Source organism: Geotrypetes seraphini, chromosome 2 (genome assembly GCF_902459505.1).
Source record: "Geotrypetes seraphini chromosome 2, aGeoSer1.1, whole genome shotgun sequence".
NCBI lineage: Eukaryota > Metazoa > Chordata > Amphibia > Gymnophiona > Dermophiidae > Geotrypetes > Geotrypetes seraphini.
The window spans coordinates 345,458,341-345,478,115 of NC_047085.1; positions in this window are offsets into that span (position 1 = coordinate 345,458,341).

Consider the following 19,775-nt stretch of genomic DNA (forward strand, 5'->3'; position numbering starts at 1 on the left):
CTGTTTTTAGACCCATTATTTCTAACCCCCAAAGTCTGGCATATGCACGTATCTTTGAACCCCCCCTTCCCTCTCTCCCTCTGTGTACTTTTACACCAGGACCCCCCCCCCCCGAAGGTCTGTCCCCCCTCAGAAGGGCTACACCCCACCCCTGAAGACCTGCACCCCCCGAAGGACTTTACCTCCCACCCGAAGGTCTGTCCCCCCCTGAAGGCCTGCACCCATCCCGAAGGCCTGCACCCACCCCGAATGCCTGCACCCACCCCGAAGGCCTGCACCCACCCCGAAGGCCTGCACCCCCGAAGGCCTGTCCCCCCCCCTTGAAGGCCTGACCCCCCCCTTGAAGGCCTGCCTGCTTGTCCCCCCTTGAAGGCCTATCCCCCCTTAAAGGTCTGCCTGTCCCACCCCCTTGTAGGCCTGTCCCCCCTTAAAGGTCTGCCTGTCCCACCCCCTTGTAGGCCTGTCCCCCCCTTGAAGGCCTGACCCCCCCTTGAAGGCCTGCCTGCTTGTCCCCCCTTGAAGGCCTGTCCCCCCCTTGAAGGCCTGCACCCCCCCTTGAAGGATGGCACCCCCCCAAAGGCCTGCACCCCCTTGAAGGCCTGTCCCACCCCCTTGTAGGCCTGTCCCCCCCTTGAAGGCCTGCCTGCTTGTCCCCCCTTGAAGGCCTGTCCCCCCCCTTGAAGGCCTGCACCCCCCCTTGAAGGATGGCACCCCCCCAAAGGCCTGCACCCCCTTGAAGGCCTGTCCCACCCCCTTGTAGGCCTGTCCCCCCCTTGAAGGCCTGCCTGCCTGTCCCCCCCTTGAAGGCCTGCACCCCCTTGAAGGTCTGCACCCCCCCCGAAGGCCTGCACCCCCCCGAAGGCCTGTCCCCCCACTTGAAGGCCTGCCTGCCTGTCCCCCCCTTGAAGGCCTGCACCCCCTTGAAGGTCGGCACCCCCCCTGAAGGCATGCACCCCCCCTGAAGGCCTGTCCCCCCTTGAAGGTCTGCACCCTCCCCCCCGAAGACCTGCACCCCCCCTTGAAGGCCTGCCTGCCTGCCTGTCACCCCCCTCCCCCTGAAAGTCTGCCTGCCCGCCCGCCCGCCCCACCCTGAAGGCCTGATGCCCCGACCCACCCCGAAGGACCATTCGCCCCCCTGGCCTCCCCGCACTACCTATGAAGCAGCCGCAGCAAGATCGCGACGTCAGCTATCTTTGCGCTGCTTAGGAGCTGCTTCCTGCGCCGGGCTACCTTAAGCTACTGCCCCCCCCCCACGCCCGAAGGACCGCTCGCCCCACTGACCTTCCAGCACACCTATGAAGCAGCCCGCAGCAGGATCGCGACGTCAGCAATCCCTCAGCTGCTTGGGCGCTGCTTCCTGCGCCGCGGTCCCGCCCCCTCCTCTGACGTCAGAGGAGGGACGGGACCGCGGCGCAGGAAGCAGCGCCCAAGCAGCTGAGGGATTGCTGACGTCGCGATCCTGCTGCGGGCTGCTTCATAGGTGTGCTGGAAGGTCAGTGGGGCGAGCGGTCCTTCGGGCGTGGGGGGGGACTGAGCGGCAAGGCCGGGAACACCCCCTCAGGGCTGGTACCCGGGGCGGCCCGCCCCCCCCCGCCCCCCCCTAGGTACGCCACTGCCGCGAAGCTTCCGCGCTCTAGCTCAAGTTTGCGCTCGCACGGACTTCTACGCGCGCTGTATGTTCTCACCCTTACTACCTTGGAATCTTTTTATTTCTATAGGACAAATGGGTGAAAAAAAATGATTGAACAATTTCATGCCAATCAGATCTAAATGCTTTCTTATAGACCCCAAACCATTAAGGGTTAATACTTTTCCTGAACTGGACAAAATGCTGTTTTTTAAAAAAAATTACTATTACTTACATAATATAACTTGAAACTTCCCTTTGAACACTTTACTTATGCTGAAGAATGATTCAACATATCATAGCATATTATATTATAGCATACAGATCATAGGACCTCATATGATCTATATATATCATTTCAGGTCCACATCCTGAATCACATTTTTCATAATTATTTATGTTCATTCCTCCTTCCCATCCCTTAGCAGTTGCACTTTACAGTCACCTGCTGTTTGGTTCTTCTTGGAGGAGGTTGAGGTGTGTGGGCAGTGTAGTTGGAGTGGGATGGGATCTTTCACTTGTTTCTTTGTTACTTTGTATTTTACATATCAATAAAACCAGATTTGAACATAAAAAGGTTTTTACTTATATGTGTGTGATGAAACCTCAATTTTGGAAAAAGGCAACATTTATCTTTAGTGGATCCTGCCACAACCAGCACTAGTTTATATTTTAAACTCCCAAATCTTGAAATCTTTTTATGCCATGTAGCTTTATTTTACTGTTGCGATTTTAAACTCTTTGAATATAATTTTATAAGGCATTTTCTTTCTTTGAAGCTTGTTTATGTGCAAATGGCATTTATATATATTGTAATTGTGATATCTGTGCATTCAGTAAATACATGTACCAACAGGAACATATACTTCTAAGGCACGGGTGTCAAAGTCCCTCCTTGAGGGCCACAATCCAGTTGGGTTTTCAGGATTTCCCCAATGAATATGCATGAGATCTATTAGCATACAATGAAAGCAGTGCATGCAAATAGATCTCATACATATTCATTGGGGAAATCCTGAAAACCTGACTGGATTGCGGCCCTCAAGGAGGGACTTTGACACCCCTTTTCTAAGGGGTTTTCATTTGAGTGTAGCCATTGGGGATGGGTGAAGATGCCCCAAGATCATAAATAACCAGTGGTGTTAGTGAGGGTTAGAGACCCCCGGGGCAGTGGCACCCCCTCCCCCCCCACACACTGCTGCACACACGCGCTGCTTCCTTTTCCCTATACCTCTATAACGTTTGTGGTAGAGTAGCAACCCCCAACCTGCTGTTGCACATTTGTGGGCTCTTCCTCTGACATCACTTCCTAGGCACGGGTCCAGGAAGTGATGTCAGAAGAAGAGCCAACACAGGCGTGACAAGTGATTGCTGCTCACACCACAAACATTACAGAGGTATGGGGGAAGGGAAGTGGCGCACGCAGCAGCAGGGGGGGAGGTGGTGGCAGAAAGGAGGACAGGTGCTGCACCCCTACCAAGACAGCGCTTGGGGCGGACCGTCCTCCCCCTTACTACATCACTGTTAACAACTCTTGGGAATGTAAGAAATCAAATACTTAAAAAAAAAAAAAAGAGACAAAAGAGTGATGTCTGGAAAGCTTTGTACCAATGCCTGTAGTATGAGAAACAATTTTCCAGATCTACAAGCTCAAATAGTAGAAGCTGATTTGGATTCAGTGGTGGTCACATAGAACCACAACTGGGATATATAGTTATACCTGGCTATAATCTATTCAGGAGGGACAAGGTAGGTAAAAAAGGATAGCGAAGTGGCGTTATATATTAAGAATAATAATAAAGTGGCAGAATTGCAGGTCATATGGGACAAAGAAGAAGCACTTTGGGTTAATCTAGAAAGAGGGAATGAAAAATGTGTTTATGTTGGTGTGATATACAGGCTTCCTTCACAGTCAATAAACGGACAAAAGATTTAATTAAAGACATTCACAATATAGCTATGAAAGGGTAAGTACTACAGATGATTTTAATATGTTGGATGTTGATTGGGGCATCCCTGCTGTGGGTCATCTACAAAGAAGAATCTTGGATTTGCTATAGGAAAAATTTTTCCAGCAGTAAGCAATGGAACCCACATGGGATAGAATTGTTCTGGACCTTGTGCTTACAAATGAGGAAAGTGTTTCTGATGTTACAGTGGGCGATCGTTTGACATCTAGTGATCACTGAATGGTGCGGTTCAGTATTAAGACGCAGGAGAAGATGACTTATTCAAGGCTGAAGGTTCTAGAACTAACTGTCAAGATGGGGGAATACCTCAAGGAGGAGTTAGTTGAATGGGAAGAACTGAACAAAGTAGAAAAGCAGTGGGCAAAACTGAAAGGAGCTATTTTAAAGGCAATAAATCTTTATGTTAGAAAAGAACATAAAGGTAAAAAGAAAAGAAGGTTGCTTTGTTTCTCAAATGTAGTTATTTAGACCAAACACTACATGAACAGGTTACATCCCACCTTAGTTTTTATCTCTATCTTCAGAGGAGGCCAAGGAAAAAAATGTAGTAGACATAGGGTTAACAGACATCCGGACCCCCAGACATGTCCTCAAAAGGAGGACATGTCCAGAGAAATCTGGGTACTTTGTCCGGGTTTTGAAAAGCTTCCAACAAATTGCCGTCGGGCAGGAGGGTGTCTGCGCTTGTACAGATGCTACGCGTGCATGCTCGGATGCCCTCCTGCCCGACAAGAGCAGGCAGTGGGAGCGGGGATGGGTGGAACTAGGCAGGCCTGGAGGCGGGTTTAGGGGTATGGCTTTTCCATTTGGAAAATCTGGTAACCTTAAACAGACACAAAAATGCAGATTAAACATTCAAGGCCTTGGGATCGTTTTTGGGAACATACTGACTGGTAGGATGACCTCCAAAAAGTCTCACCCAAATACAAGTGACTGGCCATTTTATTTGGTACTAGCTGATTACCCGGCGTTGCCTGGATATTTATTTATCCCAACAGGCCCCCCTCCCCCCATGTCTCACAGGAATGTCTCTCTCTATGGGGGATGAACTTGGACTTAAACAGCATCAGGAGTGTCAGTATTCATCTCAGCGAGCCCAAGAACTATGGGTTAGACACTAATATCTGTCGTTTTCAATAATCTTTACATGTTACCCCCTTTCCACCCCCACAGTATTTTTTCTCATTTTCAATTATTTTTACATGTCACCCTACCCCCCTTCCCACAAAATGTCCCGCGCTATGAGGCTGAACTTGGACTTAAACGGCACGGGAGTGTCAGTATTCATCGCAGCAAGCCCGAAAACTATGGAGTAGACACTAATATCTTTTCATTTTTGAAAATATTTACATCCCCCCCTTCTCACCCCCCCCCCCCCCAGTATTTGTTCCCAGATAGTAAGTAATATGTATACCAAGTTTGGTTGAAATCTGTTCATGCGTTTCAGAGTTATGCTGCAATAAATACACACACATACAGATACATCTGATTTTATAGATAGAAGATATATAATGACATCATCAATTAATTCATTATTAAACATACGTAGTTGGTACATCTTCCAATTATATTGCAACTGCTTCACTAGGATCCAATTACAAATTGCATACTCTAGTAATATTCTATTGGTTTCTATTCAAGTCATATGGTTTCTGGTTAATCATACTTCATTAGTAATTTTCCTTAGCAACTATAATGACTATAATGCTATTGGTTTCACCCCTATCAGGGACAGAAGGGGGTGAACAGCATGCTCACCAAGACATGCTGACCTTGTTGACATGCTCTATTTTATTGCAAACATCTAACAAAATCTTTAATATTTGCTAGTCAATGTACTTCTGTACGTTACAATCACTTGGTTACAGTCACATGATTACAATCACATGATTTCTCCTAACTCTACAAGTGACAAATATGTTAATTCTTATTAAGTGAAAATTTTTTTTAGGTCAATGCGACCTCCGGCCTATGCTTTCTGTTATTTATAAGTTATGTTATGACTTCAGTATCTTGTGTTCCAGACATCAAACCACTGATAACAGAAAAAATATGTACTCTGCATGCTGTCCAAATCTCTAAAGCATTTCTGTTGTTCAGCTCCATCTTTTTATACATAGGTATTAGTATCATTTCAGGTTCCTAGGTAAGGGGTGTCTAATACATATTGGTAATGCCCCCCCCCCCTTATATCTTGCTTAATTCAATTTGTGGTATCAGCCTCTGAAAAGGTTTTCATAAATTACAAGACATTGCTGAAAGAGGAAGATAGTCAAAAATATGGAAAATGTCAAGAATATGGAAAATGTGGAAAAGCAATGAGAAGCTGGAAAAGCTGAGAGAAAAGCAAAGATCAAATGGAAGAAAACATAGCCAATTTGTAAAATTGGGGGACAAGACATTTTTTAGTTATGTAAATGATAGGAAGTGTCAGAATAATAATAACAGTTTATATACTGCAATACCATGAATTTCTATGCGGTTTACAAAGACAAAGGTACAAATTGATTGACTTTAAGAGGGGAGGAAGAAAGAGGGTTAATAGGACAGGAAATCCATTTTTGAGGAGAGAGTGATCAATAGAACAAGTTAATCGCTATAGAGGGGAGAGAGAAGAAAGGATCAGTTGTCTAGATACTTTAGGAACAGGTGTATTTTCAGACGTTTCCTAAATTCCTCATAAGTAGTGGGCGAAAGCAATTGTTCTAGGTCTTTACCCTATGATGTTGCTTGATGCGAGAGAAGATGTTCATGGTGTTTTTTCAGTTTACAACCTCTCACTGGGGGGGGAAACGAAGAATGGCATTATGAGGCTCAAGGATGAAAACAAAAATACAGAAACTGATAAGGAAAAGGCTGAACTGCTTAACAACGATTTCTATTCTCTGTTCATAGATGAAAGACAGGGAGGGGGGTTGTAGGGACACAAAAACACAAACACGGGAATGAATGTGGGGTAGACCAGGATAGATTCTCAGAAGATTGTGTTCATAATGAACATGCTAAATTAAAATAGAGATGAGGCCTGATGGGATACATCCAGGGGTACTCAAGGGAAAGAGAGGTTCTGGCGGCTCTGTTGTCTCACCTTTTCAATGTTTCTTTAAAGTCTGGAGTAGTGCTGCCCGATTCAGGAAAAAAAAATTTAGATTTGATCCAACCTATTGAATTGATTTTTTGATTTGATTCAATTTTCCTGCCCAATTGGGTGTTTTTTTTCAAACATCCTGGTGGGTTTATTTTATAACCTCTTCACCCCTTTTATAGCCTTTTCACCCCCTTTGCCCTCTCCTATCCACACTGGTCCTGTGGTGTAAACAAAACAAACAAAAAATATTTTTCCTCTCTCTGTTAAATCCTAGCTCACATTCGTGGTCTAACACCAGCTCTGGAAGGATACACATTTCAAATCTGACATATTGTAATCACAAAACAGAAAATAAAATTATTTTTCCTACCTTTTGTTGTCTGGTTATTTTTCAAAACATGTTGGTCCCAGGCTCTGGTGGTCTTCTGATCAGGCTCTCCTTTCTTCTTTCTCCATGCTAACCATCTATCTTCCATCTCTGTCCTCCCTTCTGTTTCCCTTTCCTCCCCCGGAGGTCTGGCAACTTTCCTCTTTTTCATCTCCATCCCGCTGCAGCAATGGACCTCACCATCCACAGATCTACCATCTCTCCTTTTCTCAACTACCCTTTCATCCAGCATCTCTCTTCTGTGTACCTGTTCCTATGCTCCCTCCATGCCCAGCATCTTGTCTAAGTTTCATGTCTCTCCCCATATCCAGCTTCTTTCTCTCTTCCTTACCTCCTGTATCCCCTTCCCCAGGTACAGGCTTTCTCCTACTATCTCTCCTGCACCCTGCCCACCTACTTTGGAGCAATATCTGTCCCTCTTGTACCTTCCCCTTCCCGTTGTGGTCTTGCATTTCTCTCTCCCTCAGTCCAGCACCTCTCCTCTGCTTTCCTCCCCCTCTTTTTGGTTTGGTCTCTTCACTTAACCCCAAGTCTGACATCTCCCCTCCCCTCTCTTACTCTTTTACCCCCTTCCTCCTCCTCCCTCTGCACAGGCATCTCTCAATCTTCAATATACGAGTATAGCAAATGTGTTATACTGCCCCCACTCCCCCCCCCCCCCCCGTGAAGGGCCTAGATACACTAACCTTCCTTTTCATGTCCGATCCGTGGGCGATTGCAGGCAGGCCGACAAATTCATTAAAGGCCTGCATGCAAATGGGGGCAATTGTTGGCATGCCCCCCCTACCAACCGCACGGATCGCTGGAGAGCAATCCTTGAGCATGCGCAGACCATCTTCCTTGACTGTAGATGTCTGCGCATGTGCTGGCCCTTTGTGCCTGGCAAAACTATTTTACTTTTTTTTACTTAGCTGACTGTTTTTTCTACTTCGTGAGCCCATGGTTTTAAAGCACTTTATACCCCTCCAGGATGTCACATTAGCCACGTGCATTGGGAACATGAGGGGGGGGGGGCTGAAAAAGCCAGACTAGGGAAGTTTCCTGGATGTCAGGGATGAAAATCATGCCTCCTGATTGGTTGAGGACCTAAGGGAAGGAGACAGAGATGCCAGACCAGGGAGAAAGGAAGGAGGGAGGGAAAGGAAAGAGAGGAGATACCAGAGCATGGAGGGGGAGGGCGAGATGTCAGGGCATGGGGAGGAAAGGGAAAGAGACTGAGATGCTAGAGTCTAGCAGCTAGATCATCGGGAAGGAAGGGAGGTAGGGAAAGGAAAGAAAGGAGATGCCAGAGAATGAAGGGAGAGAGAGGAGGTCCCAGGACATGGGGGAAGGGAAGCAGATGGGGTGGGAAAGAGGAAAGGAGAAGGGAGCGATGCCAGAGCATGAAGGAGGGAGTGGAGACAGAGAAAAATGGAAGGGACAGAGAAAGAGGGCGGACACTGGATGGAATGGAGAGCGAAAAGAAGACGAGGAAAGCAGAAACCAGAGATGACAAAAGGTAGAAATTTTTTTTTTAAAATTGCTTAAGAATTAAGTAGTATAGTATCTGTATTGATAAGTATTTATAAATAGAAAATGGAAATAAGGTAATCTTTTTATTGGACTAATTTTAATACATTTTTTACTAACTTTTGGACACCAAAATCCCCTTCCTTAGGCAGTGGTGTACCAAGAGGGGGGACAGCCTGCCCCAGTTGCAGTTCCTAGGGGGGTGCTCCTCCAATCACTTTTTATATGGGGGGGTGTTAAAAAAATGATCAGCCCTGGGTGTCACATACCCTAGGTACACCTCTGGGTGGAGGGGTTGGAGGGAGAGAGAGAGGGAGAACACAAAGATGGTAAATCAAACGAGAGGAGGCTCCTCCTCCTCACAGGTGAAACATCTCTAATCTTCCTCCTCCCACTCACTTTCCAAACTTGCCTGGATCACTAGCAGTAGCAAGCAAGGGACACTGCAAACAAGGAAAGAGCCCAACACTGGTCAGAAGCAGACTGCCTTATTTTTCTGCTGTTGCTAGTGATCCGGGCAAATTGGGGGAATGGGAGGCTAGTTCCATTGTGGAGGTGAGGGGAGGGAGTTATGCTAGATCTGGATAGGGTATTGGGAGAGGAGGAGCTAGGGGGGACTTGAGGATGTGCTGGACCTTGTTAGGCCAGGGTATCGGGATGTGCTGAATCTTGTTTGGGGGAAGGAGATGGGGATGTGCTGGACCTCGTTTGGGGGTGGGGTGGAGATGTGTTGGACCTAGTTAGAGGGTGGTATGGGGATGTGCTGACCTTGTTTGTGGGGGAAGGAGATGGGACAGTGGTTGGTACCTTGAAACTCAGTTAAAAACATCATTTAAATGGTGTTTTATTACTGAGCTTGGGCACCCGCCTACTGCCTCCTAAAATATTGGCACCACTTAGAGAATCCAGGCCATCTGAATATCTCTGTAATCAACATTTATCCAGGGCCTTATAATATCAGCTCTCATATAACTAATTTTATTAAGGTGTATTAAACTGAGCTTTTCTTTTACTCACTTCCTCCTTTTGCTTCGTATTGTCTGAGCATCTTGCATCTCCTTTGTGTTTTAGTAGGTTAAAGTATATGAGGATAGAAATGCAGAAGCATAGTTCTTTGAGTTTGGCAGGATTTATTGTTCTGCTTTGCTGATGATACCCTCTAGGACAGTGGTTCCCAACCAGGCCAGTCAGGTTTTCAGGATAGCCCTAACTAATATGCATGGAGCAGATTTGTACGCCTGGCACCTTCATTATATGCAGATCTCTCTCATGCATATTCATTAGGGCTATCCTGAAAACCCGACTGGCCTGGGGATGCTCCAGGACAGGGTTGGGAACCACTGCTCTAGGAAGCTGATCAGTCTTGCCTAATAGTTGGGGGCAGCCCTTTCTCCACCTTCATTTTGGATACTGGGCAGGGGGGGCTGGGGCAACTCATCCCTCACCTCAGGCAGCAGATTGCCTTGAGCAGCCCCTGGTAACCTCTACCGCAGCTTAATAAAAGGGGGTATTGTGTCATTGATAGCTGTACTTAGTGTTGTTGCTGGAGTGAATTAAAAGTATTTCTGGGGGGTTTCTGAGAATTTAGAAAATGAACTGATCCTGAAAAGCCTGAAAGATTTCTTCAGCGTTTAATTCAGCAGCAGAAGAAGAAGCTACTTGATTGCTGGGGAATTTTATTCTTTTTCCCCATTTTTGAGAAACTTAAGTTGGTTTCTTTAGTGAGACTGCTATAGTAATTAAAAAGCAGTTTAAGGGAATTGAACTAATTGAAATAGCAGTTTAATTTAAAAGGAGAAAAAGTAGGTTTGGCTAAAGAAAATTAGATTTAGGGCCTGTTTTATAAAACCACGCAAGCGGCTCCTGCACGGTAATGGCCCCGAAGCCCATAGAGATTTAAAGGGCTTCGGGGCTGTTGCAGCGTGGCAGCCGCTAGTGTGGCTTTGCAAAACAGGCCCTCCTTAGTCTCAGAAGAAACTGAGAAAAAGCCTGCAGCACTTTTTGTATTCTTAAAAGTGGCTTAAATTGAGCTGTGCTGTATTATTGTGAATGCGGTAAGAAAGCAATTTCTGAATGAAAGTGTTTTGTGTGTGTTAAAAAAGGATTGGCTTCCAGTGTGAACAATTGAATTTTATTTATTTTTCTTTAGAGAAGCTAGGGACCTCAAAGTCCCTCCTTGAGTGCCACAATCCAGTCAGGTTTTCAGGATTTTCCCAATTAATATGCATGAGATCTATGTGCATGCACTGTTTTCAATGCATATTCATTGGGGCACATACGCAGAATAAATGCAAACCCCCCCAACAAGAACAACAAATCAAGCCACCAAAATGTCAAGCAACCCCCTCACCCGACACCCCCCTGCAGTGGTAGAGATGCTGTGTTGCACAATCACCCAACACTGCTAAATCCCCCCCCCCCCCGGGCAGCAGGAGAGATGTCCACTCCTGCCGCCAAGCAACGCCCCCCTGATACTCCCTTCCCAGCAGTGGGAGAGATGCCCACGCCCTCCCACCACCGCGTCAAGCAGGACCTTAGGCACCTGGGCCAATTAGAGCCTTAGGCTCTAGGCATTTCAGGATGCACCAGGGAAGGGAAGGTCTGCCATTTTGAAGAGGCAGGCCTGCTAGCTGGAGGCATGGGGGGTGGGGGTTGTGTGGTGGTGGGAGGGAGTGAGCATCTCTCCCACTGCCGGGGGGGGCGGGTGGCAGGTAGGAGGGTTGATTGACAGTGGTAGGAGGGGAGTGGGCATCTTTCCTACTGCCTGGGGGAGGTTAACAATGTCTGGTGATTATGCGACATGGGTTTGTTTGTTGTTTTTTAATAATTTGTAAGGGGGGGTCTGAGCTGTCAAACCTTACTTTCCTGATCAGAAAGTAAGTCAACAACAGCACAGACCCATCAGCAAATTTTGGACGCTTGGCTGCAAATGTGGCACAACAAGGTTAGAGAATCACTCAGCAATTATAGAGCATTGCTTGGAGTGATCATTTTAATATTAATGACCTTGTATTATATTTGCATGGCAGTATCTGAGACTGGTAGAAAACTTGGAAAAGTCCTTGGTAAGCCGTTTTGATAATCCACCACTAAAATACATGCACGCTAAACTGTCTGCAACCGGTTTAGCAGGCACGTTAAAGGCAGATTTTAGTTTTGAGTATCTGCCCCTGAGTTAGGTTAGCACTTATCTAAGGCTCCTGTTCAATTAACTTGTACTTCTGTAACCTTAGTGTTATCAGCCAGACTGTATGTAGTTTTTTGAACAACTTTCTTTTAATAACTTGAAATAAAGAATAAGCACTCACAATTTTATGATTTCAAGGCAGTTCAACTTTGTGTACAGAATCTTCTCACTCAGCCAGCACATCCTATCCAAGGCAAAGCTGGGAGTATGTCCACACACCTTATGGAGAATGACATTGTGCTCCAGATTTAGATACTGAACCTAAGCTGTATTAGGCTAGCAGAAATAAAGGCTGAAAACGTGGTAAGAGGACAATGTTAGATCGAAGTTTTCATGCAGCCATGTGGTCTCACAAAATGGATACTGTTCTCTCCCAGAAGCTAAAGAAAGGCGATCTAAAGCTCTCTGGTTGCAGCCTGGCTCTGGGAGAAGCAGAACATTCTGGGGATTTGAGTCTACAGAACACACATTGATTACACATCCCAGTACAAAAACGCATACACGTGTCCTATACAAGAAATTAAGAAACTGTTCACATGAAATGGGGGTAGAACTGATGTGACCAGAAGCTATTTGGCTTATGCTTTGGGACAGAGCAGAGGGCACTGCAGAGGTTTTCAGTATCGGTGATTTCTGGTTATGAGGTCTCTTTAAAATTATTTCAAGATTATTTTTAAAAGGGTGGTGGTGGGTCTATGCTGTAAGGATTGGTGTTTTTGGATAATGATATTTATCTAAACAAGGGGTCCCCAAAGTCCCTCCTTGAGGGCCGAATCCAGTCGGGTTTTCAGGATTTCCCCAATGCATATGCATTGAAATCAGTGCATGCACATAGATCTCATGCATATTCATTGGGGAAATCCTGAAAACCCGACTGGATTCGGCCCTCAAGGAGGGACTTTGGGGACCCCTGATCTAAACTTTAGGTTTATGAACCAGATCATCTATATAAATCTTGAGCTCAATTCAGTTTGCAATAAAGTCACTAAGTACAAATACTGAAAATAGTTAATTGGGTCTTAAAACAGAATCAGTATCATTCTACTAAAAATTAAAAAATGCAGTTTTCAATAATTTGTGAAAAATCTGATAAGAGGTACAGGTACTAATATGTAATGGTAACTCATTCCATAGTGCAGTAAAAATATATGAATACGAATGCACAACACAATTCCTATTAGGTACACCTTTAACTGAAGGAAATGACAATGTACTTGTATAATAAAGATGAATAGATCTACAAGTTCTTTGTCCTGAAAGGTTCAAAGATGATGGCACCAAGGTATCCAATAATAACCCATGAAGAATTTTAAAGACTAGATGAGAACACTTGAACTTCACTGTACTGGAAGTCAGTGTAGAGTTTTTAGTGATTTAGATTTGTTAACAATTAAGTGAGCTGCAGTGTTCTGTATTAACTGTTGTCTCTTCAGGTTTCCTTTGCTCAGATGTATGAATATTGAATTACAATAAACCAACACTGCAAAATGATGTTGATGAAATAAAGACCTGACTCTCTTCAATGAATGGAAACTGAGAAAGCATTTCTTAACGAAATTATTTATGAGTTGTTGATGAAAAGATAAAAATGAGTTTAGTATGATTCCTAAGACCCTAGATGATTTTTCAACTAGGATATACTCCCCTGAGTCCAGTATTACTTTACTTGATAGATCTATAAGTTCAGGGCCAAACCATAGCAATTTTGTTTTTATTGGATTGTAATTTCATTTGGACCTGAACTGACCAAAGTTATAGTCTAGAAATACATGAGTCAGTATTAATGGAAAAATTATTCAGATCCATATTTACTTCTTGTAATATAAAAAATATCTGCATAAGTAAATATAGACTCAATAGACTTCAATGGAAAAAAATTAACCCCCTCCTTTACAAAGCCACACTGGCGTTTATAGCGCCGGCTGCTGCAGTAACAACTCCGATGCTCATAGAATTCCTATGAGCATCTGAGCTGTTACTACCACAGCCAGTACTAAAAACGCTACCGGGGGTAAGTGTTGTCATGTAAATATTTAAAAGTATAGGCAGTGGCGTACCTAGCATATGTGACACACGAGGCCCATCATTTTTTGCCCCCCCCATTTGTACGAAAAACATGATTTTTAGTAACAAGCCACATGTCACACATGAGTACCTATGAAAAGGCAGTACATCAATACACCCATTTTAAAACTAAACAAGCCAGACTAGTACAGATCAATCCTACACCGTCAATCCTAACAGAAAACCATGTCTTTCGAACACACAGAACACAGAAAATACCTTCGCCTAGTATGGAATATGTCATCACAAACTAACCCCTCCCCCTTTTACAAAACTGTAGTGTGGATTTTAGCCACGGTGGTAACAGCTCTGCCGCTCATAGAATTCTGAGCATCAGAGCTGCCACCACCACGGCTGGTATTAAAAAACGCTCCACAGTTTTGTAAAAGGGGGGGATGAAATAGAAATACATAGACAAAGGTTAAATTGAACCAGCAAGAAGCTGGACTCTGCATAAAATGCAACACCACAGAAACAGTGACACATGTCTCCTAAAGCAATAAATAAAATTTTTGTTCTAGCTTTGTTCTAGCTTTGTCTTCTCTGGTTTCTGCTTTCCTCATCTTCCTTCCATCTACTGTCTGCCATCTCTCTGCTCCTCCCTATATGGCATCTTCTCTCCTATGCCCCATCTCTCCTATGCCTCCCCCTTCCATCTCTCCTTTCACTCCCATTGATCTGGCATCCCTCTCCTCTCCTTCCCTCTCCCACGCCTCTCTAATGCAATCCCTTTCTTCCCTCATTTCTCTTTTCAATTTATTTTCTGCATCCATCTAGATTACGTTCTTAGTACCCTCTCATCAATTTCCTTTTTTACTGTCTACCTACAGCTCGCCACCTCTTTCCCTCACCCCCTCCAGTATTTCCCTAACTCAATCCTTTTCCCCATCATCTGCCCTCTTCTCTCTCCCCACTTCCATCATCTGCCCCTTCTCCCTACTTCCATCATCTGCTCTCTTCTCTCTCCCCTTTCTCCCCACTTCCATCATCTGCCCCCTTCTCTCAATCTCTCCATCCACCACAGGCCCATCTTTCTCCCTTCCTCACCTTTCTGATTTTGGCAACAAGATCTGCAACCCCCCCCTCCCCGCGATAACACTTAAGACCGGCAACGGGCCTCCTTCTATCCCTGGCATCAACAGAACTTCAGATTGGCAACGCGGTGCTCAGTCAAAAGCGGAAACAGGAAGCTGAGTCAGAGGGAAGCTTTTGACGTGAGCACTAGAGAATGACACAGGGAAAAAATCTGTCCCCGTCACTGCACCATCCCCTTCACCGCCCCATCACCGCCATCCCATTCACTGCCCCGTCACTGTCCCCGCAGCATCCATACAAGCCTCAGTACTGCAATATTTAGCTTACTCCTTCCTTATAAATCAAAGTTCTGGCTGCTGAACTGGAGAAAGAGATGTTCAGCTAGCAGGGCTTTGTTTATAAATTTTTATCAACACAACTAATATACTACTTTATCCTGAAGCAAAAAAAAAAAAAGAAATAGAATTTTTTTTTTCTACCTTTGTTGCCTGGTTTCTGCTTTCCTCATGTTCTCATTCAATCCCTTCCATCCACTGTCTTTCTTCTCTCTGCATCTTCCATTTGCTCAGTTAATGTGCCTCTCCCTTTCTCCCCCCCCTTCCAAATTGGTCTGACACCCATCTTCTTCCCTCCGCTTCCCCCATAGTCTGGCATCTCTGTCTTCTTCCCTGCCAGCATCTTCTCCCCACTCTCTCTTCCCCATTTCCCTTCAGCATCTTCTCCCCACTCTCTCTTCCCCATTTCCTTTCAGCGTCCTTCTCCCCCCGTCTTCCCCATGTGCTTTCAGCGTCCTTCTCCCCCCTCTGTCTTCCCTATGTCTTTTCAACATCCTTCTCCCCCTGTCTTCCCCATGTGCTTTCAGCATCCTTCTCCCCCCCTGTCTTCCCCATGTTCTTTCAGTGTCCTTCTCCACCCCTCTATCTTCCCCATGCGCTTTCAGCGTCCTTCTCCCCCCTCTGTCTTCCCCATGTGCTTTCAGCGTCCTTCTCCCCCCCTCTGTTTTACCCATTTCCCTTAAGCATCTTTTCCTCTCCACTCCACCTTTCCTCCCTTTCTCCCTCCCTGCCCCTTACCTTCATGGCACTTCACCCCGCCCGCCCAACAGGCCCGGTCTGACAAACCTCCCTGCCCTGTGGCCGCGAGTCTAAATTACCTTCTTATAGCAGCTGGAGCATTGAAGCTGCATGTGGCTGATGCTCCAGCTGCTGTAATTTAGACTCGCGGCCACAGGGCAGGGAGGTTTGTCGGACCGGGCCTGTTGTTGGTCGGGCGGGCGGGCGGGGGTTGGGGGAGGAAAGCGCCACGAAGGTAAGGGGACCTGGCCAGCTTTGCATCCCCCTAAGGCTGCACCCGGGGCGGACCGCCCCCTGCCCCTCCCCTTGGTATGCCACTGAGTATAGGAGACAATGTCAATCTCTGAGGCACTCCACTCTCTGGTATCCTTTCTGATGGAGATTTCTTTTTGGGTTTATATTGTATTTATTCTTAGTAAAGAAGGCCACCTTTTATCAAGCAGCGTTAGGGTTTTTTTATTGCTTGCTGCTGCGGTAAAAGCTCCAATGCTCATATGAATTCTATGAGTGTCAGAGCTTTTACCACAGTGGCCAGCGATTAAAAAAAACCTAACATGGGTTGATAAAAGGGGGCTAAAATGTGGTCATGTGTGCAATATTCATTTTTATTACATTAATTCTTATAATGAGAGAGATAGCAATATTATTCCATCAAACTAAATCAATTTTTTTTTTTTAAATTAAAGGCAGAAGGGGATAATTAAAATTATATGAATCTTTAATTTGAGTTGGAATAATAGTCCCTGGAATGATGAATGAACTTTCTAGTATTTAAAAGGAAAATTAGATCAGATGTTGTGTTCTAATTGGCTTGGGATGCCAAATGGCAATATAATCAATTTAGAGTGATTCAGTCTGTATCCAGGTAATGAGCCAAAATGTCTGTAGACTGACAATAAGTAGGGAAGAGAAATCAAAGGCTTTTCTTTAAATAAAGCCTGGTCCATGTGCAGTGCTTTTTATGTTCTGTAAAGCCAACTGTGAGGCCTACTTAATCATTTTTTCTATATTTGCTGGTGCTAATGATTTTATAGAAATGGCAACACTCAAGCCTGGTTCCTCTAGCTCAAAGATTGTCACTACTTGCAGGCAATGGCCAGCTTGGGGCCAGCTTGTAAAAAAAATAAAAATAAAAAAAAGTTCATTGTGCCAGCCATCACCGGAAAAGCATCAGATGCCCTGCCAACCTCTACCATCCTGATCCCCACTTCCATTCTCTTGAAGCTGGCTCTCCCTCCTTTTCCAGTTTTTAATCTCCTTCTATACGTTTTCTGGAGGCTTGTTTTCAACAGCTATTCTATTTTCTTCCAGCACCAAGTATCTTGCAGTGAATTTTAACTGCTTGGTGCTCTCTCAGGCCAGGATTCTCAAAAACTCATGTTAAAAAGCGATGATCTGCTAACGCAGCCGTTTTGATACCGAATCTAAAAAACCTAGACATTTAAAAAAAATTACATATGCAAATGAGGTCGGCAGATAGCAGTGAAGATTCACTAAATTTGCATGTGGCCATTGCTGGTGATAGCGATGGGCACATGCGCAGAAAAAACGTCGTCAATGCTGTAATAAAAACAACCCCAAAACCTAATAACAGCAGAAGATATGCCCACATTCTCCCACTGCACTAAAAATCCCAACGCGACTACACAGTTGTGACTCGACACCCCTCCCCCCCGCAACAGGAAAGATGCCCACTCCTGCTGCACTAAAAATCCTGACGCAACCACAACCCCCCCACCCCTGCAGTGGGAAAGATGCTTACTCTCCCCAGCTTTCAAGTGACCCTCCTCCCCTGTCTCCACTGCCCCCTTCCCCTTACCTCACCACAGATGTGCTTGAGAGATGTGAAAATGTAGAAACGTTGTCTAAAATGGGCCTTCCCCTCCCCGGTGCATCTTGGGATGCAGCAGCTGGGAGGAGGGTGTCCACGTCCCTCCGGTTCATCTATGTTGGGGAGGAGGGTACTTGAAAGCGGGGGAGAGTGGGCATCTCTCCCGCTGCGGCAGGCGGCCGGGTTGCGGCAGGGTGATCGCATCAGGATTCTTAATGCAGCAGGAGAGAGTGGGCATCTCTCCTACTGCGGGGGGGGGGGGGGGCGGTGTTTGGATCACGGCTGGGTGGTCGCGGCGGGATTTTTTGTGCAGCAGGAGAGAGTGGGCATCTCTCCTGCTGCATGGAGGGGGGGGGTTGTTCACTGCCGCTGCAGGGATAGGGTGTTGTGATGCAGCGGAGAGAATGGGCATCTCTCCCGCTGCATCACAACACAGGGCTTTCGCCCAGTGTGAAATATGTAATCACAAAACTATCCCCCCCCCTTTTTTTTACAAAATCATAGCACAGTTTTTAGCACTGGCCACAGTGTAACAGCTCTGAAGCTCATAGAATGCCTATGAACGTCGGAGCTAATATAACCATGGCTGGCGATAAAAAAGCCTGCCTCTGCCCCCTCTCTCCTCCCTGCTTCCATAAAGTGAGGGCCGTTTTGAGTCTAAAAGGGGTGAAGGAGAGCTGACAAATATGTTCCTACTTTGGGCCATGACACCAATAATGTTCCTCATCATTCATTCCTACCAGAATATCTGGCCTTGATCACACATGCAGAACATAGATCAACCCTATGCAAATACAGATACACAAAAAACCCTTATGCCAGACTCTGCATGCATGTAGTACAACACCAGAGAAATAGAAAGAAATCCATAGACAGCAGATGTAAATTCTCAAAACCAACATATTTCAAGTTGAAAATAAAATCATTTTCCTACCTTTGTTGTCCATCTCTCTCCTTCTTTTTCTCACTTTTTGTGGTCTGGTATCTCCTCTTCTCTCCTTGTCTTTCCTCCTCCTCCTCCTATTGCCTACCATGGTCTGGCATTTCTGTCCTCCCCTTCCCTGCCCCAAAGGTCCATCCCCTAGGTCCAGCATTTCTCTAATGCCTCCCCCCCGTGATCCAACCCCCCTGCGTTCCTCCCTTCCACGGGATCTTCCTTCATTTACCGCAGCTTAAAAGGGCTTACCGTGAGGCATACTAAAGCATCCTCTGGCAAAATCCCAATATGCATGTGCAAACCATGTGTTAAAAAATATTTCTGAGTTTTTCCCAGAGCGGTGTGTCTAGGGACCGAGGGTGGGCATGACAGTGCAAATCAGTTAGTGTGGCCATATTACTGCATACCCACTGATTTGCACTGTCATGCCCCTACAAAATGGGTAGTGGTAAGGCCTCACACACTAATTTTTGTTATTGCCTGTGCACTAATGACAATAGTAGCAGGTGGTCATTAAGTGTGAAAATGGAAAATTAGCCATTTTCTGACTGTGGTAAAAATGGCTTTAATGCGTGGGAAAGACCCATATACAGGTTTGCTAAGGCCACTATTTACTTTAGCTTAGTATATTTTTGAAATTTTGAAAGGTGAAGTTTTCTCTTTTATTATGTTTGTTTATTAAGAGTTTTTATTCCACTTATACCATGAATGCTTGTCTAAGAAAAGGAACTTTGTTTATTTTATTCATTTATTCATTCAATTTTCTATACCGTTCTCTCAGAGAGCTCAGAACCATTTACATGAATTTATTCAGGTACTCGAGCATGTTTCCCTGTCTGTCCCAGTGGGCTCACAATTTATATAATGTACCTGGGGCAATGGGGGGATTAAATGACTTGCCCAGGGTCACAAGGAGCAGCGTTGGTTTGAACCCACAACCTCAGGGTGCTGAGGCTGTAGCTTTAACCACTGTGCCACACTCTCATCTTACAAAACTATTCATAAAAGTCTAAAATAAAATACAATAAATTAATCATCTGGCAGGAAATCTATAAATAGCTTCTCT